We start from the raw sequence: 25643 nt of genomic DNA on the forward strand, positions 1-25643 counted from the left end.
AATGTTTCAGGAAACACCACATGGCCCAGGGTTCTTTCTTTGGAAAATTACTGAATTCATACATAATAATGTAACTTTTTTATTTCTAAGATCCTTAATGAGTCACATGCTTAGATTTGAATTTCAAGAATATAATTTTAGCATCAAACCAGAAGAATAAAATAGTGAATAAGAAGCAGTAAGAGGACCAGTGAGAAAGAGACTAGATTACATATAGAAAAGGTTTGTCCTATATGGGAGCAATAAAGACATACTCCAAAGATATTTTGGATCCAAAATCAAGTCTGTGATTGGATTATTGGGGGTTTTGGAGCCAAACGTAACTCTGAGATTTATAACTTGGTCAACTGAGTCATGAGGTAACTGAGCTAGAAAATACATGTGTAGGAACAGGTATACAGATTTAAAGCTAAATGTAGCTTTCTATTGGACATCTAGATGGAGACTGATATTTAAAAATGTAAATGGAATGCAGTAGAGAAACCAGTGTGCCTGTATGGAGTTTGAAGTTAAGTGAAGCCACCTGGAGGTCTTTGGGACTAGCATGCTCCCAAAGAGCATGGAATAGGAAAGAGTTCCAGTTCCAGAATCCTAAGAAACATAAACATTGAAAACTCTGCATATAGAAAATCCAATGAGAGAGACTGAGAAAAAAAAAATCAAGGGAAAGAGCATAAAGAAATGATGATGTTGAACCCAAAGGAAGAATTCTATAGAGATCTGTCGTCTCTTGCATACCAGAAAGAGAGACAGTAGAGATAGGTGATTGCAAAGCAGTGTTGACATTCTGGATGAGATTATAGTTCATAAATATGTATATGTTTTTCTACCAATATTTGAGTTAATGGGGTTAAAAAATCAAATGTAATGGGAATATGTACATCAAAAAGGGTATGAACTTGCAGGAATTTATAAAATGCTTCATATGCTTTCCCTTTTGTACTTTAGGGTACTTATTCTAAATTTTATTTTATTATAGTGATATGATAGTAAGTGCATTTAAACGTGGCCCTCAATTACCATGAGGATTAAAAATAACTACTAATTCTTTGTGATTAAAAACAAATTCTCAGCCATTTGGTTTTATAGTATTCATGCATATTGGTGGGATCTTCCCACTGTCTCTTATAAGTAAAATGCTATTATTTCTGGTTAGAGGTTAGGAATTTTCATTCTCTGGAAAATGAAATTGAAAGAGATGAAAAACATTTATACACACTAGACACAAGGATAACAGTTGATCTGTGAAATGTGAAGTTTCTGTTGCAGTCATGAAGAAAAAGACCTTTAGAAAGGAAAATGTTATCTACCTTTGTGTGCCCTTTTAACTTGGTCATGGTGTCACTGTGGTTATTATTCATGAGTAGTAAGGTCATTGATCTCCACTTGAATAAAAATAAGGAGAAAGACTTGTTTGTATGAAATAAGAAGGCATTCTAAAATTCATATTTTCCTACTTCATATTTCATAGATATGGAGATTCTTTCATTTGATCAAAAGGCTAACAAAAATGACTGTTTTCTGTAAGTTTTATTCAATACATAGTTTAACTTTAGTAGACCCTGCTTTTGAACTAGTCTTTCTTACTAACCATAAATCACTGCAAATTGAGCTGTTATAAAATATTAAATCAATTTAATTAATCTCCTCTAAGGATGTAAAAATAAGATATTTCTTTTCCCTTTTTTTTTTTTTTTGGTGCACTGTCAGTTTACAGTGTTGCATCAACCTCTGGTGCACAGCATAATGTTTCAGTCATACATACACACTCATGTATTTCCTTTCATATTCTTTTTCATTATAGGTTACTACAAGATATTGAATAAAGTTCCTTGTGTCCTTTTCACATTTTTAACATATTTATCACAACAAACCTTACATTTCCATGTATGGAGGACTTAGATCTTGTTTCCAGTGTTGGATCATGGCATTCTAAAGAGCCAGACACTTCTCAACACAGTTTCCCCTCCTCACCAATGATTTGGGCAGCAGCAGTTCAGGGTTCAGTTCGGGATATGTGGTGATTCAGAGATTTCACTGTTTTTTCCATCAAGGCCCCCTTGATGCACAAGCACTGGCTATATGACTTCAGTGTCTCCTTTCTTAAGATATTTAAACATACTTTACTGAATTAGAGAATATTGATAGGTCCCAATAAAGTGGGTGGTGAGTGAAGAGCATCTCTCTTTGGCTTCCAAGAAAGTTTTATAAAGATGTTTGGTTTCCTTCTCTGACTTACTTTCTGGTTAGATGATACACTCTGAATGGTGATGGTTCTGTCCCCCGCCTATGATGGGGATGGTTGGCTGCTAGTTTGTTGTGATGGCTGCACTAAGCTGGTGTTATAGATTCTCTTCACATCCAGGATTTGTCAGAACTATTCATGTAAATTTGGGGAAAAATTATATTTTGTGTACATCAGTTTTGTCATTTGTAAATGGGATGGTAGTGCTTATGCATGAGTAGTTTAGAGGTTTATGAAACAGTGAAAATAAAGTGCTTAACACACAGCCTAAGTTAACAGCAGGCATTTAGTAAGTAATAGCTATACAAATTAGTATATAATGATATGTGCATTATATGTTATATAAAATTATATATTACTAGTGACTTATGGAAATGTAGGCCTGACTGGTTAATCATGGAGGAAGCCTCCTTTATTCCTCACTATGATATTGTTTAACCTAAGCACAACACCTGGCATATCTGAAGACAGAAACATAGTAAAGGCTATTATGATCGGGTCAGTTGACTATTTTGATTCTACTTTCACAGCATATAATACAGTATTCTGATATCCCACCTTTTTTAATGCAGACCTTGGGAATGATTTCAGAAGTTAAAAAAAAAAAAAGAAAAAGAAAAGGCAGGATATGCGCTAACATCTTTAGGTTCACGTATCATCAACTGAAGTCTGCAGATAATTGAGCACAGTCTACGTGACAGAAAAGGTTGCAGGCACTAATGTCATGCTAAGTGTTTTGTGAATTAAGTCACCATCACTTGAAATTAAAATCTTTTAATGTAATAGTACAAACTGGCCTACCGTCATTAACAGTTACTAAGGAAATTTACAATCCAACCTCATGAAAGAGAGAAGAAAATACTATTGAACACTTATAATGAGTTATGCATTTTGATTTATAATATCTCAATGAACTTATTAAAAACTGTAATGTGATATTTTATACATTAGATGAAGTAACAGAAAATCATAGAAGTTAATGAACTTTTCCAAAATTGGACACATAAATGAATAGTGTACCTGGAATTCTTCCCAATATAATATTTCAAGTTTTAGACATTAAACATTAACATAACCAAACTAAAATATGAATTTGTTATTATTCATTTTACATTCATAAAATGCTTGTAGCCAATTCATGACTGTTAGAAAACAGAATCAAATAGTTGGATATTAGAGGTAGAAAATGTTTTGCAGGGAAAGAATATATCATATGTCTTTTCTTTTTCTCCTTTTTTTGTAGCTTCTTTTAAGAGGAATTAGAAAAACAGGATTTTAAGATGTTTATCAGATTTCTAAATGATATCTTATGTCTCAAGAAATAACAAAGCCTTAGAAGTTGTAGAATGTTATTAAATTCAAGTGCATCATAATTAGTAGTGTAACAAAATCATGCTTCTGATGTTACATATTCTAAGAGAGTGATTAAGTTTTTCTTGGCATTATATAATCTATTTAGAGATTTATGTTATAAGACACTAATTTTTAGTTTCAGTTCTACTAACTTCAACGGGTGACTTAGGAAATAAACACATATATAGATAGACAGCTAGACACACTAGCCTCCTCCTCAATTAGATAGACACATAGACAGATAGACAGAGAAACACTCCTTCTCCATTAGATAGGGACATATATAGATAGATAGTCACACCAGCCTCCTCCTCTATTAGATAGATAAATAGATAGATACACAGAAAGGCAGAGAAGCACACTAGCCTCCTCCTTCTCCTCCATTAGATAGATAGCTAGACAGACTAACCTCCTCCTCTTCCTATGTTAAACAGTTATAAAGACAGACACAGACAGACACACTAGCCTCCTCCTCCTCCTCAATTAGGTACATAGATAGAGACAGACAGACAGACACACATACAGGCAGACACAAGAGCCTCCTCCTCCTCAATAGACACAAACACACACTAGCCTCCTTCTCAATTAGGTAAATAGACATACTAGCCTTCTCCTCTTCCTGTATTAGATAGATATAAAGACAGACAGACACAGTAGCCTCTTCCTCCACCTCAGTTAGGTAGATAGACACACTAGCCTCTTCCTCTATTAGATAGCTAAACAGATGCATAGACTGAAAGACAGACACTAGCCTTCTCTGCCTCTGTTAGATCGATAGACATACAGATAGACAGACACACTAGCCACCTCCTCCTCCATTAGGTAGATACATATACAGACAGACAGGCAGTCAGGCAGACAGACTGACTGACACACACTTGTCTCCTCCTTCTCCGTTAGACAGTCAGACATGCTAACCTCCTTCTCCTCCTCCATTAGGTAGGCACACATACAGACAGGCAAAGACACACTAGCCTCCTGTTCTATTAGATAGACACATGTATAGGTACATAGACACACTAGCCTCTTCCTCCATTGCTGGGTCCTGTGATAGTTCTATTTTTAGTCTCTTAAAGAATTTCCATACTGTTTTCTATAGTGGCTGTACCAGTTTACATCCCATCAACAGTGTAATAGAGTTCCCTTTTCTCTGTATCCTTGCCAACATTTGTTATTTGTAGACATTTTGATGATGGCCATTCTGACAAGTATGACATAATATCTCATTGTGGTTTTGATTTGTATTTTTCTGATGATTAGCAAAGTTGAATGTCTTTTTAGGAGTCTGTTAGCCATCTGTTTATCTTCTTTGAAAAAATATCTATTCAGATCTTCTACCCATTTTAATCAGTTTTTTTATATTAATTAATAATACATTCTTATAACTACCACAGAGCCCAATACACAGAAATTTGCCAGCTCTCCCAGAAGCTCCTCCATGTGCTCTGACTCAATCATAGCCCCTTCCCTTCCTTTAAGTAAGTCTTTTCCTCTAAGTTACTGTTACAGAAATCACTTCCTTTTGTTTACGATTCCCTTACCCAAGTATGTCTCCCTAGGTACTAGTGTTTAATCCTGACCATTTACAAAAAGAGTTCCTTGTAAGTCTGTTTTGGTCTACAGATTTATTTTTTATACCTTTCTTGAAATACACCTGTTTGATCTGTTTTTCATAGTCTGGATTTGACTGCATATACGTACTACAATTTAGCACATTCATCCATTCTTTTTGCTTCCTCAAACTGGCAGCTGGATGCAGAGGCATGATTAGGCTTGATTTGATCCTCTGTCAGATTGTGGAGTGTTATTTCATAAAGAGTCGCCTAGTGTCTCGTCTCCTTTTTATGATGTTAGCAGCTATTGATATTTGATGCCTCCATCCATTAATTTATTGGAGGTTGAAAAGTGTTATTAGTCTTTGAATTCTCTCATTTCCTTTTCGTTTACTAACAGAAATAATTTTATAAAGAGATGCTTTCCCTTATGTGCTATTTGATTCCTTAGTGCTACAGTACAGTTCACTTAGGAAAATTAGTAATGGTGTATTATTCCAGCATGCACTAGCTTAGCTATTAGGGCCACATTTGAAAGCCAAAACCCTAGAAACTGTCGATGATAATTAAGACCCAGCGATAATTTAAAATTTTTTAAATTGGAGAAATAAAAATTTGTCAAGCATATCAAGAGTACAGATTTTTCCAAATAACATAACAGCAATTATTAAATTTGACCTTATACAAATGCCCTTTGAGGTAGAGCTTGTAAAAGCTATTCTCGCCATTGGTATTTTTACACAGTAGAAACTATACAGCAATAAGGATGCATAACAACAAGTTATGCATCTTAAATACATACTATTTCATTGACTACTTACACATCAATAAGGGAGGGAATGTTTCTATTTTGTTAATTTTTTCAGGCCCTTTGCCTTTCCCATATAAATGTACATTAGAACTATATATAAGCATAGATATATGTTGAGATAAGCCTACTCTTGTGTGTAAGAAGAAAATCATGCTTGTCTTAGATATATGGTTATATAATCTTTATATGTAAATATTTATCTTTTTTTCATACAGATTACATATGATTTAAATATTTTATTAATGTAACCATACAGACTTCTGTATATTCCCAATATTTTTTTCTTCTGTGTTATTCCAGTAGTGCTGCTTGGCTCATTAGACTCTGTTGCTGAGGTCAGCCTTGATGAGCAGGATAAAGTAACAGCTAAGCCGAAGGCCCTGCCAGGTGTGACTTATAATGAAATGACAGGGACAGATGAAAGTGAGAAACTAGCTGTTCTCAAATATGTAAGGGTCTGTGACTAGTTGACTTCATTTCCAGGGAAATACATATAATACATAATAATATATATAATAACTGTCAACAATAAAACTTTACATTTGATATTTTCTCGCTCTTTCTATGTAAATAATCTGAACTTGCTAATAGTGACACTTAATGCAAGCAGTCTCAGTGAAGTGTGTTTTTAAATACTTTTTAAAAATGAATGAATGCTGCTGGTACAAAGTATAGCACTGTAGATGAATATTAACTAATTATCTGTGCCCCCAGAGTATTCAGTTAAATTTGCCATGTGGAGGAGAATTGAGACTTTGGTTTTGGGCTTTTCCATAGTTCTCTCTGTATAGGAGAAAAAGCTAGCTCACATCCCCAAATTCTGAAATGTCTAGGACTATCCAGACTTCACCAACAGTTGTAAAGGTCTTTAAGACAATGCCTTTTCAGACTTTTTTTTTTTAAAGCAGTGGAACCCTTATCTCCAAAAGGAATCTTAGAAAGTACCCTCTTTACAGATAAAAATGACATTTTACCAGTATAAATATAAATGTTTACATTCATGACATTTACTTAAAAAATTAGTGATAGCAATTAAAACAGACCACTACTGTTAAAATTGGGAGTTATAGATATTTGTTATATTCTTATATCATCAGACTTCCAATATGTTTATATATTTTGTTTTTGTTGTATAATACCAAAATATTCTTGGCTGATCCCTTAAATAGGTGCAAATGGGAAATTTTCAACTTTCTTTGCAAGTCCCAGTTGACTAGTTTGGTCAACTAAACCAAACCAGACTCTTGAAAAAAAGATCAATAGAAAGAATAAATCACTAGCCAACTCTGAACATCTGCTTGCATTTTATTTTTATTTTATTTTGTTTTTTAAATTTTTTAATCAAACTAATATGCTTGAAGTAGAATTCATGTATCATAATAGTGCAGATGATGAATTTTCAAATACTGAACACTGCCATGTAACCAACAACCAGATTATAAAAAGCAAAACATGATCAAAAGCACAAAGTCCACTCAGATCTCTTATTTCTAGTCACTGCCATTCCAACAATCACTATCTAGTTTTACACTCTTCCATTTTAAAATGTAAATATAAAAGTTAATAAATTACAGCAGAAATTTTCCATCAAGACACATCACTCATTTACTTGTTATCACCCAATTGAATATTCTGCCATGATGAAAATGTGTGCCGGGCAAGTACTGCTCAGTCTCACCACTGGTGAAGTATATGTCACGTATGTGCTGTGATAGTCCGCTTACACTGTTCTCAGTGAGCAGATATGAGTTCTTGTAAAAGACCAATATAGAGCTACAGCTTTTCTAGTCAGTGACCCATTATGGGAGGTTCATGTATGCACAGGACAGCCAGAGGAACTTGATTCTGTGATGTGCGTGAAAACAAAGCTAGAGACCCAAGCTACCATGCTGGTGGTCTTAAAAATATTAATTACATAAAAGGCACATCTGAGTGTGCAGATTAATTTCTATTACAGTTTTTATGTTTTAAAATGAAATTCCAATCAAACATCTGTAGACTCCATGATTTTCTCTGAAAACTATCATTTTGTTAAAAATATGAAAACCACTGCTATAGATTATAAGAAAAACTCAGAAATAAGAATGCTATTACTTAATTTGGAAGTTCAAGATTTGCAGATACTAACTACTATGTATAAAATAGATAAACAACAAGTTTCTACTGTATAGCACAGGGAACAGTATTCAATATCTTGTAGTAACCTATAATGAAAGAATATGAAAATGAATATATGTATGTATGTGTATGACTGAAACATGCTGTAGACCAGAAATTGACACAGCATTGTAAAATGACTATACTTCAATTTTTTAAAAAGTCCAAAAAATGTATTACTGAAAGAAAAAGTCTATTAAGATTATCTGGGCAGTTATATAATGCTAATTTTTTTAACCTTATTTCTTAAATGTTCTTGATTCTGAAATAATTTGATGGGTCACTTACTCAAAGAGTGTACAGTATAAGTTTATTGTTTTGTGGGCTTGGATTTGTATTCCCAGCCTTGCCAGTTAGCAGCTGGGTGACATTGGAAAATTAATGCCTCTAAGCCTGTTTCCTCTTCTCTAAAATGAGACCGCGGGATGATCAGCTGCAATAACATATAGTGCCTGGTATATTGCTGAGATTCAACAAGCAGTGCCAGCTGTGTGGTTCTCATTATGTGCATCAACCTCTATTAATAGTACAGATTATGTGAAAGAACATGAAGGCATGCATATAAATTCCTATTGGCTGTAACCTGTTAAATTTACCTAGTATTTCAAAAATACACTTGAAAAATATTCAATCAGTATATGAACTTAGTTTAAAAATTGAAAAGATCAGTGGTTTTTTGTTTGTTTGTTTGTTTGTTTACCATTTGTCTTCTGGGATTAAGCAGGCTTGGTTTAGGTGATATGTTGTCAAAGATTATCTTTTTCATTAATATGACTCAAGAAGTTCCTTGTGCTTTATTGTCTTTTAAAAGTTGATGACTATAAAGTGAGGGCCAGATCTAGCCTTTTGCTTGTTTTCATCTGTCTCATGGGCCGGTGCTGTTTTGTGCTGTGGCTGTGTGACTGGCACAGTCACTGGATGTGACAGAATTCTACACATTGGGACCCTTGCCACTGCACAATAGAATTTGACACTTCTCAACTTGTAAGTGGGAAAAAAATAGGAAGCTTTTGACCTGTAATAATACACAAAATAATGACACAGTATTTTCTCTTTCTAATGTAAAAGGGGAGAAGTCAGCCCTTTACTTTTCTCTCTATAAAATACATGAATAAACATACATGACCCTGGGATTATTTTTAATATCCATTGGGTTAATGACTCAAATTAAGAGAAATATACCTTTCTCCTGCTCTGTTGTCTGAGCAGCCCCTGATGCCTCTCTGTCTTCCATTTCTAATTTCTGACTTTTAGGTCATTTGCTTTTCTGCATGTTTGCTCTGCTGTTGCTTTATGCCAGAACCCCTTCTTTCTGATACCTCTCACCTGTTAAATTAGATTGAGTGTTCAGTACTGCTCTGCTGGTTACCATTGGGATCATTTATTTTATCCAGACTAAGTGATGCTTAACACCCCCTGGTATTTCTGTAGAGCAGAAAACACATTGTGCCTTTTTCTTTTGTTCATAAAATCAATTCTGTCCTTCAGTCAGGCTACTCTGAGTCTGATCAATGGTTTAGAGGGCAGGCAAGATCTTTTCCCTAAAGTCCTGCTGAATATCCCTGCCACTTAATTAGTGATTCTGCTCTAATGATATACCCTACTTTTTTGTTTTTAATTTATTTAAGCAACTCTATTGCTTTTTGGGCATGCTTCAAATAGCAGTGGTGACCTTGTTTCTGAGTCCAAACTCATTCTGCTCACTGCAAAACAGGCCAGTAAATCTGGAGACAAGGTGTTGGGGCAAGGAAAAGTGATTTTATTCAGAAAGGCAGCAGACCAAGAGGAAGGCCAACTAATATCTTGGAGAGCCATCCTTCTCCAGTCAGAATACAGACTCCTTTTATACAAACAACAACAACAACAAAAAACCACAGAGGAGGGGGTGTGGTTCATTGTTGCAAACTTCTTGATGCAGGAATTCTTTGTTCTTGCAGCCGTCCATGTGTGTCCCTGTAAACCTTCAACAAAACAAAGGTTATTCTCTCTTTTGCAACTTGCTGTCTCTACATAAGTGAGAAAGTGCTGACATCCTTAAAGGTCAGAGCCCCAAGAATAGGCTCTCCTGTAGATTTCAGGCTAAAGGCAACATTGTTTCACAAAAGGTGCAGAGCTGGCAAGACTAAGCCTAGAAAACAGGGCACAGTGATTAAAACTCAGAACAGATCCAATGTGTTGTCAGGTTTCTTCTCTATTACAACCTGAAGCATTAGGTAGAAAGATAGCCCATCGTAAGGCATTCTTACACAGCCACATGTAGGACTTGGCTATATCTTAAGTTTAGAGTTGAAAATAGTCCCTCAGAATTTTATACTGTGCAACTCACAGATTATGTAGAGGAAGAGGAGGCTGTATATACTGTTTCGTTTTTAGGTATTAATTACTTAGTCATGGATATCAGGAGAAAAGGAGACTGGTCACCCTGCTCTTCTTTTTTCCCATTCTTCTATGACACTTTTATTCTTTTCTCTAACTTTGAAAATTCCACTGTTATTAATGAAAGGTACAAAATGAGTTAAGAAAAGACTTATCAAAATCTTAGATCATTATTGTCATTAGGTCCTTTGAGTTCTTTTTTCCAGAGTTTGTTTCTTGGTGGAAAGGGGAGGAGTTTAATAGGGATGGAAGAGTGAACAGTGACATCAGGTTTTCTCTTGTGGATGACTGGGTGAGTAATCATGCAATGGCTAAAACAGCAGATCCTGGGAGTAGAACTGGTTTTGCTGGGTGTCGGAGCCAGCCGACAATCGATCAGGTCCAGAAACCTGTGCTGCAGGACTGAGAAAAGGAAAGACGTAACAAAGAGACAGCAAGACAAGACAAGTTGGGGTTGAGAGGGTCTCACTCTAGCCCGCAAGATGCTAGGTCAAGAGTGGATGCCGAGTTTATTTTCAGCAGTTCTTTTATATGATTTTGACCCATTAGCTCATACATTCCTGCACGTAGGCAACGGCCTAACCTCGTGACTCGTATACATTCAACTCAGGTGATTGTTCTCTAAAAGATCACTGATTTGTGTGCCGATTGTATCTCTCCCTCTAAAGGTCCTTTGTGACTTAATAGCTCAAAGATGTTTCCTCAGGCATTAGCGCACCTGGTGCATTCTTTAGTAAAAGGGGTGGCGGGACAGAGATTGTTCTAACTCAATTGACCTTTGAGCCGGGCGCCCCGCACTGTGGGGTTTTACGCCCAAGTTTTGTGCTCGGCAGCCCTCCGTCACGAGCGGCTCCCCGCAGCTGGGGAATATAATTAATTCATTTGAGGTTGTGTTAGATGTGATTTACTTATAGAACAGCCTGAATGTCTATTTGGAAATTTAATATTCAGAAAAGAATTAAGGACAAAAGATATAGATTTGTAAGTCACATGCATATGGGTGATAATTAAGTGAAGAGTCTTGATGAAATTATCCAGCCCTCCTCCCTACAAAGAGAGCTTTTAAAAAAGAGGGTTAAAGATGGAGTCCTGAGATGAGCAATGTACCATAAAAGATGGAGATGTATCCATCAGAGTGGTGGGGAGAGGAAGGCGCTGTATGGAATAAACAGTTCCCAGGGAAAGGGCCATTTCAGATGTCTCACAGGGTGAAGAAAATTAAAACAGTTGAAGAAATTTAAAGGCTGGATTTGGCCCCTAGGAAATTATTTTTTTTGTTACAGCAGCTTTAACACAGGATATTGGAACACATATTTGATGGCAAAGTTAGAGGATTGAATTTCAGTGGAAGAAACACAGAAGACAAGATGCCTGGTGGCATTGGGAGGCAAAGAGAGAAAAAGAGGCAGAGGAGAGAGAGGTCCTTACAAAATTATGTCAGTTTGAGAAATTTAGGAGTAGTTTTTTCCAGCACAGAGATTGGTTATGGGTGGTAGGAAGAGACAGTAACTAGTGGGGTGAGATTTTACAACGGCCACGTCAGGACGCATCTCCGCCTCTGACAGGGGTTACTGAGCCTGCTGCGATTTCATGCTGGTGGGCTGTGCCACATACTAGCAAGTTTATATTTCACCCTGTCTTTATCACATCATATTGTCCCACAGCCTTGTTCACCATTTCGGGTAGATTAAGGGATGACAGTGTTTTATATTTTCATGTATTTGTGTGGTCATGCTAGAGATTACATTTATTTCAATTGATGTTTCTTACGGACAGAGCAGCAGTGACATTGAAACTCTGCATCAGATGTATTGTCATGTAGCCCTTTCTTGGGAAGATGCAGATGAACAAGGAACTGAGAGTGATACAGGGGGAAATACCAAGAGCTCAGTGAAAGAGCATCCTCAGGAAGATGAAGGGTCCTCTAAAAACATCTCTACCATGGAATGTGGTAAAATCTGCTTCCTTTGAGACCCTCTCTGAACAGTTCCAGTGTGGTGTAATTTAAATTCAATTTACTGTAGTGATTGTTTCTCAATCTGTGGATTTATAGGGTTTGTTTAAATGGAATCTAGGAATCATTGGTTTAACTATAAAGTTAGAGCTGAACATAGGGTAAAATTTCAGTTCCTCCTATAGTATGTCTTCCCAAATTAAGAAATCACTTAAGTATTTTCACATTATGCTTTTCCATGAACTTATGCTAGTTATTTTTTAAATAGAGAGCAGTATTTGAGATCAACTAAATACATAGTGTGTGTGTGTGTGTGTGTGTGTGTATACACCCATATTCATATATTTGATGTGTGTAGGGGGAGGGAGAGAAAATATATAGATATATAATTCAAATATAAATACCTAAGAAGATTTTCTTGTACAAGGAGGTTACAGTGGGAAACTGGGATTATTATATGTGCCATTTTATTAATGTGTCAATCAGAGACAGTGTAATTTTGGTGGTAGTAGACATTAAATTAAGCAGTTTACATAACATTTTTGGTTGCTGTTTTTAACTTTTCTCCCCTTAGATCTGCCCATGGTAGAGAAGCTGATGAAGCCTATCAGAATAGATTCCTTTAGGGTTGATGGTTTTGATTTACAACCTGTCAGGTAAGAGTTTTTTGGAATGGATTGTGCAGGGTGTTTATTTATTTATTGTTTTGTCACTGGAAACTTTTGGCATCATTTGTTCTGTGTAGCCATCCCTAGTGAATGATTAAAAGGTAGCTAGTATGAGTCTACCTGTGAGACACTCCTCTCTTCCCTTAATATTAGTCTTTATCAAGTCTTTATCTAGTTTATCAAAATTCTTCTAGTGCTAATTTTTTTTTAATAGATGCTCCTAAAAATGTTAGTACCATTGGGTAGGTAATCTTAAAGCTTTTCACTGGAAAAATAAAATCTCATCAGCTTTAATAGCTCAGGGACAGTTGATTCAAGTGGTAAGAGAGAACATGGATTTTATTCTGTAAATGAGTCATCCATTTGCTTCTTTTTAAACTAGTTAGTTTTGCACTTAGTCACAGACCAGCCATCATCTCCTAGGGTGAGTTCTTTGGTCACAAGATAAACAGGCTTTGTGAAAATATTCCAGCTCCAGTAGCTTTTAATGGAAGCTTGTGGGACCTTGCTGTCATTCACCAGCACAGGGTACCATGTCACAGTAACCTTGTCATAAGACAAGTGTCACATCCGTTATCTCATGAGATCCACACAATAAGTAGGTCAGGCGTCTTTATCCCCATCATTCAAGTGATGAAACTGAGGTGAACCAACTTGGTGGTGGGGCTCTCACATCACAAGAACCAGATGATGACAGCTAACATTTTACCCCTCACTTACTGTGGGCTTGATACTGTGCTAGGTTCTTTACATGTTAGATTTCATTTAATCTTACAGCAGCCCCATGAGATATATATATATTCCATTATCTCTCCCATTTCATAGATGAGAAACCTAGGCTTAAAGGGGTTGAATAAACTGTTCAAGATCACATGGCCATAACTCAGCAATGCACTTGGATTGTCAGGTCTTTGATCTCTGTAGAATATTTCTGTGAAAAGCCTGTCATCCATTCTTGTATTATTTGTTCATTTGTGTTTTCAACAGACAAGTTTTTGAGCCCCTCCTTGAACCCCAAGCTCATCATGAAATCCACATGCAGTGATTTCCTGGCCTTGTTTGTATTGAGTGTGCTAGTTGAAAGTGATGTGCTGTAGCTTACCCTAAACCCTGTCTACTTACCACTAAGTCTAGCATTCTTCCCCGATCTGTGGTGCTAGTTAGTGTTTTTATGGGGCTGATTGGGCTCCCTTATCACTGCTGTTTGGGGCTGGCTATACTTGTATCATTGAAGGGATTTTTCTACACATTTTGTGTCTTTGTTGGCATAACTGACACAATTTTAATAATGTGAATTCTAAATAGAGATGTTTACATTTGTGTTTAAAAGCTGAAAACAAGTATACTTACATTAAAAGTATAGCAATAATTATAGGAATGTCAGTAGTAGAAAGTTGAGTATACATATCCAAAACCTCTTTAGTAAACCATAGGATAAGTAATCCTAACTGCTGCAACAAATAATCCTTAAATTTTTAGTAGTTTAACATCATCAATTACTTATGTCTTGCTCACATCATAATTCCAAGTGTCTCTGGAGTTGGGGGTGGGACTCTGCTCCACATAGTCATTTAGGGACCCAGGTGACTTTCTGTCTTCAGCACATGGTTTTGAGGTCCTCCTGGACTCATCAGTCAATAAGGAAAGGAAATAGATGGTTAGCACGCTTCCTTTTAACTGCCTAATCACAGGAGTGTTACCTCCCTTCAGCCCACATTGTGTTGGTAAGAACCAGCACATCCAGCTAAACTAGGTTCAAGAGGGCTAGGAAGTGTGGTTTGCTCATATGCCCAGAAAGAAATGTAAACACATTTGGTAGGTGTCTAGCCAGTCTCTACCAGAAACTTCCCTTCTAACAGCCAAATATCCATTCCACTCTTCATTGAACAAAGACCTACTCAGCCCCTCCCCAAAGCAAACAACCCAGAGTCCCATTCAGAAAGGTATCCACCTGGAAGGCCAGGATTTCCAGCTGAAGCACAGTTCTCTTTGTCAGGTTTCAGTGTAGCTCCTCATTGTCTACTAATCAGTGAGTTAAAAGGTAAGTTTTGTCCTTCCTTCCCCATCCCAATATGGTGGTGAGACTAAGACTACTCCTGTTCAGAAAGGAGAAGAATGAGGAAGCTACAGCAATCAGCAGTGCAGCTTTGAGATCCACTGAAAGGCCTTATGAAGACCCCCTACCTTCAAGTTGGGCATTTCTCCCTTAATTAGGCCATTATTCTGCTCTTAAGGAGGAACTACTTAATAAATGTATTGTTCCGTGTAGCTCCTGGTTCCAGTGGTCTTGTGTTTCTTCACCACTGGCTTCAAGTGAAGTGGGTAACGGGAGGAGGGGGCACCCATCTTTGAGAATGCACTCTTTTCTCCGCCTGCTTTCTGCCTGCAGGTAGGTGGTTCTGAGGCTGCCAGACAAGTCTCTAGCCTTTTTTTTTTTAAGCAGAGTTGTGGTTTCTTTGTCATCTTTGTCATTACAGCTCCTTCAGAAAGTTTTTTAGGCTTCTGATCAATTTGGTTCCAGTCAGTCCCATGTGCTAGTAACTACATTTAAAGAAAATTAGGGTTTTTTTTTTTTCTCAGTTTAGTTGCAGCTGTCTGGTTATTATGAGGAGCAATAATCTTGTTTGAAGATGGCACCTCTAATGTGATATTTGCCAAGGAACTGAATCACTCTTCAACAAAGAATTCTCATGAAATCTTGCTTTTTCACAGCATTTTTCAGTGCTGAATCTTACTGTTTGAGTCCAGATGCAGAGAGTGAACCTAAGAGGCTCTGAGTTTCTCGACTCTGTTCCCTTGGATTCCTTCTTTAAAGACCAGCCCATTCTGTCTTGAGCTCATCTTTTTCCCGTAGTATCTTGTCAGCAATAGCCAGTAGTAGCTGGCACTTAAACACTTCCTGTCCTCTCCTGCCATTCTCAGACTCTGCTGAGGGCACCAGGCTCAAGAGCCACAGAAATGATTTCATTTAAAAATCCTAGTGATTTTAAGATTTTCCTATACCATGATGAAATTCATGCATTTTAATATTTATATTCTATGCTTGATTGATATAAATTATGGTTGCTTCTGTAGTTTCTACTGGAAATGTATGAAATGTTTTTCCTGCCTCAAGTGTATGTTGATGTTATAATATGGATAACAGATACTACAAAAGGACCATTTAGAAATTCATTTTTTATTTTTCTTCAACAAAAGCGATCTGTCTTGTTTGGTTTGGCTTTACTATGAAGTAGTTCTTTGAGTAAACCACGAAATCCCTTATATTATACTGTATTAAAATTCTTATCTGAAATTTAAAACAATTATGTGACACCATGTGAGTATACTCTGTTAAACAGAATTGTAATATGTTTAACATTAATGACCTAATTTAAGAGTTACATGTATTAAATATATTTAATAGTATTATATGTTAATAATATAAATGTTTCAATGTATATCATGTATATACATATATATTAATAAAACTAATATTTGAGGATTCATATACGGTTCACTCTCTGTGTCTTCTTTTGTTTCATAGCTACAAGAAACTGGCTAAGAATAAGGAAACTTAATTTGTTAATCCTTGTATCCCTTAAGATGAATCCAAATGTTATGTCTCAAGAAACAACGTGAACCAATTTTTGGACAGAAATGAAGAGCATATAGTTTTACAAAAGTCAACAAATGAAGGTACAGAAAATAACTGTCCAATAGTAAATATTGTGGAAGAACAAATAGATAAAGTGTACCTTGATATTTGGTAGAAAAAAAATATTTGTTGTTCCTTGATTATTACCCCAGGATGACCAAATACATAAGGCAAGTGTATATAGTTTATATTGATTGGACATAGTGATAAATGACGTTACATAAGTACTGCTGATAGGTATGTACTTTGTGAGCCAGCGGGACTGATTACAGACTAACCTCCAAGTGGATCCTGGGTATCTGTGAGCAGTTATCTGTTACAACACCCTGTCATCCCCAGATTTTAAAATGCCACTGCATTAGCTTTCTTTTAGAAGCCATTTTTTTACATTTAAAAATTTTTAAACAAACATAGTCCAGAATTTGAATAGCATAAGAAAATTAAGTTTATTCTGATGCTTTTTATTCAATCTTATCAGTAGTCTGTGTTGTGCAAAAGGAGGTAAGTTGGCATTTCATATAAATGCTGTTAGCGGCTGTTGAGAAACTTACACATCTCTGTTCCTTTTTTCTGTGTTCTTGATTTATTCTGTTTTATAGACTCATGACCACAGTATTCCATTTTTATTTTATGATTTTGACTTATGTGTTTACCATAAACTAACCATAAACTATCTCCAGTTCCTTATGGAAGAAGACAGTGTACTAAGCAGTTTTTAACTTGAGAAATCTGGAGAAAAAAGATAAGATTTTAAGTCATTTCAACTGTGTTCTTCCCCAATCTCCTCCATGTTCATTCTTGTAATTACATGTTTTCCTTTCCGGTAAGCCTATTTTGTTTTATTATTTTGCTGTTTTTGTTCCTGACTTTGAAGATATGCTTCAGAATACTAAAATTCTGATGAATTAGGCTTGGAGAACTTGAATGTCATGGCTCACCTTCTACAAACTGTGTTCTTCAGTAAGCACTATGGTTTTGCCATCTGTTAAATCATATTTACAACTGTCAACTGATGTTTATGTACTGATGAATTTGTACTTGTGCACAGACTCTTAGATCTCAGCTGAGTTCTGGAGAAGGAGGAGTTGTGACTGGTACACAGCTATCACACAGGAAGGCCAGACGTGCCCCTCCTTTATTTAGAGAAAATCTCAGAGTGGATTATATGCATCAGTTAGGAGCTCAGGCTAAGGCAAACCCAGTTCACCATTCAAGACATTTTCTACTCTTGCAAACTTTAGAGGACATTATAAAAAGCAAAAACTTCAGATCCATCCCTGCCTCAAATCAAGCCAGGAAAAAAGGTAATTACATAATTTTCATAATAAAATTCAGTACATATAATGTATTATTTTATTTTCCTTATTCTCTAATTTCTCTGTTTCCTTCTCTTGTGAGAACTTTCCTTATTTGTAGAAAAAATTTAATCTTAAGGTGCTACATTCCATCTCTGAAAGACAGATTCAGTTCACTTCAGTTCAGGGGGTTTGTCATCATTAATTCTAGGTTTTCCTGAATGAGACCCAGAAAATTTGGGAGGTGAATATAAGATAGGAGTGTCAAACCCCTCCTTATCTGGTTGGCTTTGTAATATCCAAAATGTTTGCCAGAAAAGAGGTATAAATCAGAATGCAAAGGGCAACGTACAAATGAAGGTGGATACAGAGAGAAATATCTGGATGTGAGTTTGGTCTAGTGTTGGGGAGTCCGGATGTTTTATCAGTCACCTGCATGAGTTTATACATCCCAGTTCCTCTCTGAGTTATTTCCTGATGGAGTCATCCATCTTGGTGGGAGGAAAGGGTCGTTTCCCACGCAGGAGCCCATGCCACTATTAATAGGGATAGAAACGCTCAAGTCAGACGAGTGTTTCTGCTGCCTTTAGACTCCGGGGGGATGGGAGGGCAGTAGAGCCAGAAGCACCCTGTCTTTCCTTTGTGGTTCAGCTGAATAGGCAACCAAGCCCATCGCTGCTGCCTGCTGTGACAGAGGAGAGCTAGCCTCACTGGGAATATCACTTCCTGCTTAAAGCGCCCCCCCTGCCTTTCCCTGTAGCGATCCATCCCAGGACCACTTGGACTCTATTAGAATTCTTTCAGCATTGAAGTCTCTTCTGTCTGCGTGGCTGTGCGTCCGCTGCAGCAGCCTGCGCGTGTCAGATCTAAGACTCGTCTCTCCGCGTGCAGGAGAGCAGCAGGAGCAGTGGCCTGTGCACACAGGAATCATTCTGTTGCTTAATGCAGCATCCTTTTCTCCTGTTCTTAATGTGGGGACCTCAGATCCCTTCCCCTAACAGGCGCCTTGTGTTCTCTTACTTTCTCTTCCTTTTCTATGGAACACCTGCTTTTGCGCTACTGTCATCTATTCATTGTTGTTAATAACTAACTCTCCACTGGATCTAGTGCTTAATGTTAAGGAAAAATACTTGGGAGTATTTCCCAAATTTTAGAATCATCAAGAGGAGTGTAAGTTTTTCATTAATGTTTTAGGAGTATTCATTCTGTCTGTACCTTTGAGAACAAGAGAATGAAATTTTATTTTTAACATTATTTACTCTATTATATTTATTTTAGATAAACTAACTCCCAACATTTCTGAAGTTTACTTTATCCAAATTCACTCATATAACAAGTTTTTTTGAGCACTGACCTGGGTCTAGGCACTGCTGGAGGCCCTCTAGGTATATTGGAAGCAAGGCAGTGCCACCTCCCCTCCCACATCTCGTGGAGCTGTTATCTAATGAGAAGGGACAGACACTTAACAATGAGCATACAAATCAGTAAATGATGTTACATTCTAAGGAGAAATAGAAAGCAGAGCAAGCGTGTCAGTGGTGGAGTCCAGCAGGTCACCATTTGAGTTAAAATAGAGTTGGCCTCGGTGAGAGAACCCTTTGAACAAAGACTAGTAGGAGGAATTGGAATTGGCTGTGTGGGTGTGTGTGGGAAGCATATTCCAGAAAATGAAACAGTGCAAAAGTCCCAAAGAAGGAGGAATGCCTGGCATTTTGGGGATCGGCATAGAAGCCCACATGGCTGGGGCAGAGTGGGCAGAGGGGAGGGGGAGGTGAGATTGGGGCATCACAGGGACAGGCACGGTCAGCTTTTATAGGGCATGAAGCAGCCTTGGACTTTCACTCAGTGTGGAAAGGTGAGCACCTGGGAAGTTGTGAGCATGGCGGTGACTTCAACTGATACATCCTTTAGACAGATTCCTCGGGCTGATGCCATTGACTGTATGCATTCATAGGGGCACAGGAAGAAGCACAGAGACCAGTTAAAAGGGGATTTGAGGAATCTGGGCTGGCAGTGATGGGGCTTGATCCAGGGTGGTGGCAGTGGTGGTAAATGAGAAGCAGTTGGATAGGGATGTATTTAGAAGATAGAGCTGAAAGTCTAAAAGACTGGTTTGGGGTTGTGAGAGAGGCATCATGGGTGATGGCAGGGTTTGTGGCTTGAGCAGCTGGAAGAGTGCAGTTCCTCTCCAGATGGGCTTGGGGGTGGAGAGATGACCAGGAGTTGAGCTGCTGAGATGCTAATTTTGAGATGCCTGTTCTGTGTGCATGTGGAGATGGCAAGGAGGCAGTTAGATGGAGGAGTCTGAAGTTGAGAGGGAGGTATGGACTGTAGGTATCAAGTGTTGTTAAAAATGAATATTTTTGAAGCCATGGGGTTTTTTTAACTGAAGTATAATGGATTTACAGTACTATGTTAGTTTCAGGAGTACAGCAAAGTGAATCAGTCTTTTTGCAGATTATATTCTGTTACAGGTTGTTTTACAAGATATTGGGTAGAGTTCCCTATGTTGTACAGTAAATCCTTGTCATTTAACTATTTTATATACAGTAATTTGTGTCTGTTAATCACATACCTTTGATTCATCCTTCCCCCCACCTCCCCTTGTTAACTACAAGTTTCTTTTCTGTCTGTGAGTCTTTCTGTTTTTGTATATGTTCATTTGTATTATATTTGAGATTCCCCATGTAAGTGTGTATAGTTTTTATCTTTCAAAATCTGACTTACTTCATTACACATAATGTTTTCTGAGACTTGACAAAGATTATCAAGGGAGCATATCTGGAGAGAAAAAGCAAACCAAGGCCTGAGCCCGGGGCGTGCTGACCTAAAGAGGTCAGGAGGGAGAGGGCTAACCTGCAAGGGCAGAGCAAGGTTGGGGAAACCTGAGCATGTGCACTCCTGAGGCCACGTGGGGAGAGTATATAGAGGAGAGATGATCTGCTGTGTCCGCTGCTGCTGAGAGAGAGAATGAGGACTGACAGCTGACCTTGGAGTTTAGCAGGAAGGAGGCCATCAGCATTGGACAAGCAGTTTCCGTGGGCAGGTGGCTGTGAAAGGCAAATTGAGTGGAAACAGAAGTGGAATTGGCTACTTCGAGATATAGACCCCCTGGAGGAAAGGGTGTAAAAGGTGGGGGGAGGGGGCAGTAGCTGGCAGGGGGGTGGAGTCAGGGGAAGCCTTTTGTTTTGCCTTGTTTTGAATTTAATGAGAGAAAGCATGGTATGAATGAACAATAGGATGTGCATTTGGAAAGATGCAGTAGCCAGGAAGAAGTGCGTGTTGAGGGGAGTCGTACAGCAGAGTCCTCACGTGGAGGGGCTGTAATGGGGTCCAGAGCACAGTGGGAGGGTGGGCTTCAGGTGGGAATGTGGACAGCTCATCTGTGGAAAAGCAGAAAGGAGGAGGGGAGAGGTGGGTCTGGGTACTGGTAGGGGTAGAAGTGGTGAGAGATGGGGGTGGTTTCCTCCAGTTGCCTCCACTTCCTCTGACAAGTAAAATGTGCTGTGATGAGGTGGCAGTGGGGTTGCGGCTGGGGTGCTGGAGGGGAGCAGGTGTGGGGAGGCTCTCCTGGAGGGCTGGGCTCCCAGCAGCAGGAAGTCTGCTCCAGGTTGGTGACCATGAATGTGAGCTGGGACCAGGCAGGCAGGGTGTGTGTGTGTGTGTGTGTGTGTACAGTCACTTTCTCCTGCACGACTGCAGGTGTTGGCAGTTGTGTAGTTGGATTTACCAAGAGGAGTGGTTTTTGCCCAGTGAGTGCAGTGGACTAAGAGAGGAGCAGGAAGGAGCTGCCCATGTGTCTGGGACATAAGTGGAGTCATGAAGGAAGAAGAGACATCAGGGGTGTGGACAGTGTGAGGCACACAGGATCAACAGAGTGAGTCCTGGGGGCCCAAGCACTGTGGGCATCCAGGTGCCAGAGGGTACACCTGGTGGGGGGTAGGACTGCCAGAGAGTAAATGCCTAAGACTGACGTTTGGGTGTCGTTGCATTACCGGTAACAGAAAAAGACCTGGAAAGCCCATGGGAGAGAGCGGCTGGGGCGGAGAGACGCCCACAGGGAGGAAGTTGAAGGGCATCTGGTGCGCAGCTGGAAATTACTAAGAGTGAAGCCAGACGTCAGGTCATAGTTGATGGAAATGAGGGGGATGGCATAGAAGTTGATAGGTGAAGGCAACAATATTTTTATGAGCATTTTCCCTGATTTCAAAATGTCATAGTGTTTGCGACTGCCAAAATAAATAAAAACACATCACTACAAGTCATACTTATTAAAGTGCGATGGCCAACTGTGATTGTCTGTTTTTGTGTTGATCTACTTTTCCTCATTAGAGTCTCTGTTAAGTAGGATTTTTTTTTTTAAATCTCTGACTTTTTGTTGGAAAATTGCCCAGAGCAATTTTAGTTTTATTCCAAAGAACTGGAATTCCTTGGGGGTTGGTGTTACTTGTGACAGGCTGGGTGTCAGAGAAGCAGACTCTGAGCCAGAGGTGAGCGCACAGAAAGTCTAGAGAACGTGCTTGGCATCAGCACTGGTCCCGAGGGAGCAGCCCCTCATGACTGGGGTTGACGCAGTTCGAAGGCTTCTCTTTTTCACGTAGCCAGGAAGCCCGGGCCAGTTAATTCAGAGCTGGTGCACCTGTGCAAGGAGCCCTCCTTTTTTCCTGCTGCACAATCCCTAGTCTGCAACTTTAATCTTCCTTCTCACAAGATGGCTGCACAACCTCCAGGCCTGTCAGGAGGAAGAAAGGTGAGAGGTAAAAAGTCCATGCCCATTAACTCACAAGCTTAATCAGAGAAGTAGTCGCTGTCCTGGAAGCCCCGTGTTGGAAATTTTTGCTTTCATCTTACTGGTCAGAACTTTGATCCTGTGCCCCTGCGCCCTGCTCCACCCCAGGTGCATGGAGTCCAGGAAGAGGGGTGTTTTTAACTGGCACATTGCTGCCCAGGGCAAAATTTTAGTGGGGAGGAAGAGGAGGTTGTCAGCTAGCAGTGTCTGCCATGTGGTGATTTTGCTTTTTCTTCTAAATTAATTTTCCTTGACTGTCGACACTTGTGTTTTTATTTTTAGATTAGTATGTTTATTGTCACAAAAGGAATAGTTGCTCATTATTTAAATTCAAAAATGCAGAAAAGTAAAAAGGAAGCAATATCTAGCCAGAAACAGCTGGTGTCAGTGTGTGAACCTCATTCCATGCCTGTTGTGCGTGTGTCCTTCTGCAGATGGAAGGAAGCAGGGATGAGAGCTGGAAGGAAGGAGAAAGGCAGGCATGTGGACAAATAAAGATGAACAAAGCATTTTATAAGAACAGATCACACTTTACCAGTTCTTTTAAATAAAACAATAGATTTCATTTTACATGAATCTGTAAGAAAAAGAAACTTCACCCTGAGAAATGTTGCATCCCAAAAGGTCCCTTCAAGAGCATAGATTATGAAAACCCCTGAAAGACTGCCAAAGCTGTATTGTTATTTTAAACTGCATTTTCCAATTTTAAACACTATCAATTTTCCTTTTTATTAAATATGTAGTAAACCTCTTACATCCCCTACTCTCATGACTTTTACCATTTTTGTTTTATTTTTAATAAGTATATTGTTTATAAATTTACATTATATACTATAATACATGTGTTACATATATATATTTACATATGATTATATTATTTATAATAAATATATTAATTATATTCTCTCCAGCAGTTGTAATTCCCTTAAGGGTTTATTTAAATGGATCTTGGCTCTGTTTATTACAGAGCCAGAATGCTTTCCACCAGTCCATTAGCCATTGCTCCTCCATACTGAAATTATTTTGATTGCCTTATCATTTGGCTGAAATTTTTGAATCCATTGTTTTTTTTTAAGATGGGCTCAGAAGTCCCAAATTCTGCAGTGTTTTCATGTTTGAATTTTATATCTAAGCAACTTTTCTTTCCTATATAAAAGGAAAAGATACTGTCCATGTGCTATTATTGAAAATAACAACTTAGAGAAGTCAAAATTAAGAACTCAGGAAGGGAGAATTCTAGTGTAAAAGCACTGGCTAACTGCAGCTTGAGCAACAACCACCTGCCACACTCCCACTGCCCCGTCCTGGGGAGAATCACCATGCTGGCAGGTCTGACCCCTTCACTGGCCACGTTAATGGTCCTCCAGTGACTTGGAGGGGTTAATGGCCTGATTTTACAATGACTCAAACAGATCCTTTATGAATGTTTTAAGAGATTTCTACAGAAAACCTTCTACATCAAACTATCCAATTAAATGTGATTACTACTCTATAAGGAAAACCTGGAAAAGATTTGAAGGAAATCTTGGGATGAGGTACTATTGGGGACTTGTTTCTTCTTTTGACTTTTCTGTAATTTCCAAATCTTTAAGAACAATTTATTTCACTTTTAATGAAAAAAGTAAACTTTGCATTTAAAAAGTTAACATCCTAAAGAAATTATATTAAAAATTTAAAATTTTAATTCTTCACTTACCTCAAAGGCAGTCAGGTAAACATTCACTGGGGATTCAGTTCAGGACCTGTAGGGTTTGAATACAGGCCTCTGAATCTCTTCTAGAGATTTCCCTTAAACTTTCTTTTTGTATTATTAACTGAATAATTATTGGCCTTAGAACTATTTCTGCTGTTTTGGGATTTATGAGATAACTTAAAAGACAAAAATTTGACCAAAATATACATGAGTAACATTTTTTTCTAATGTAATGTATGATATCACAGTATTAGAGCAGGATTATCATTTATTTTTTCAATCAAACGTAAACTAGTTGTTACAGTTTCCATGAAATTTTTATTATTCCAGTGATACTATAACTTGACATACTTTATATAGAAAAATGTGCTAAAATGCTTCATAAAATTATCAGCTGCTGTTTGATTCCTCTTTTAGATACTTTTAGTTATTTTGTGAACATTTAAAAGAGTAATTTATTTAAAGTGATGAAACCTGAAATTATCCCCATCCACATTCTCCTCACATTTATTTAGCTCCATGTGTCGTTTGACCTGAGCCTTGGGTCAGTTGGCCTCCACGTCAGGTGGAGTAGATTCCAGTTCCGGGCAGGGGTCCTGCATGCAGGGGTCCTGCATGCAGGGGGACAGCTGTATGGGGGCGCTTGTTATGCACCAGCCTGCTGTGAGATCCTCACTTGTCTTAGCGCTTCCATTTTATTAGTGCTTCTTGTTACATAATCGCTGAATACACATTCAATGTAGTTTGTATTTGTGGTGCTTTTATCCATTGTTTATGATATTTAGGAATATCTGAAGCAGGACTCACCAAGCTGCCGCTCCAGCTTCCCATGGGGAAAGCTGTGTGGCTCCCCGAGAAGTCTTGAGGGCCCCACAGAAAATGATTCCTGTGTTGTTTCCAAATGTAGGCATTGAATTTCACAGTAATATTCATAATGGTTGTATGGTCTATAAGTTGAAATTAAATTATAAATAATGAAATATATGAAATTTCTTCTGCACTGAGTGATGCTGCAATCACTCACTCCTATTGAATATTTCTTGATTTTTCTTGTGTAGTAGAACATTGTTAACTGTGTCATTTTCATTCTTTGTGGTATTTTTCCCTAACCC

General features: G+C 38.1%; 1 long non-coding RNA gene across 3 annotated transcripts in view; it reads left to right on the forward strand.

The window, feature by feature from the left end:
* Nucleotides 1-25643, forward strand: part of LOC107033693 (uncharacterized) — a 73996-nt gene that overhangs the window by 39798 nt on the left and 8555 nt on the right. The window contains exons 1-2 of one of the 3 annotated variants that reach the window (XR_012061623.1): nt 12700-13105; nt 16644-16795. The exons of 1 other annotated variant lie outside the window; for it this stretch is intronic. This is a non-coding gene — a long non-coding RNA (uncharacterized lncRNA). Of the gene's footprint in view, nt 1-12699; nt 13106-16643; nt 16796-17847; nt 18059-25643 lie in introns of those variants that run through there. One more of the 3 variants, XR_004188240.2, reaches the window with a different exon arrangement.

The sequence above is a fragment of the Vicugna pacos genome, chromosome 19, assembly GCF_048564905.1.
Source record: "Vicugna pacos chromosome 19, VicPac4, whole genome shotgun sequence".
NCBI classification, from domain to species: Eukaryota; Metazoa; Chordata; class Mammalia; order Artiodactyla; family Camelidae; genus Vicugna; species Vicugna pacos.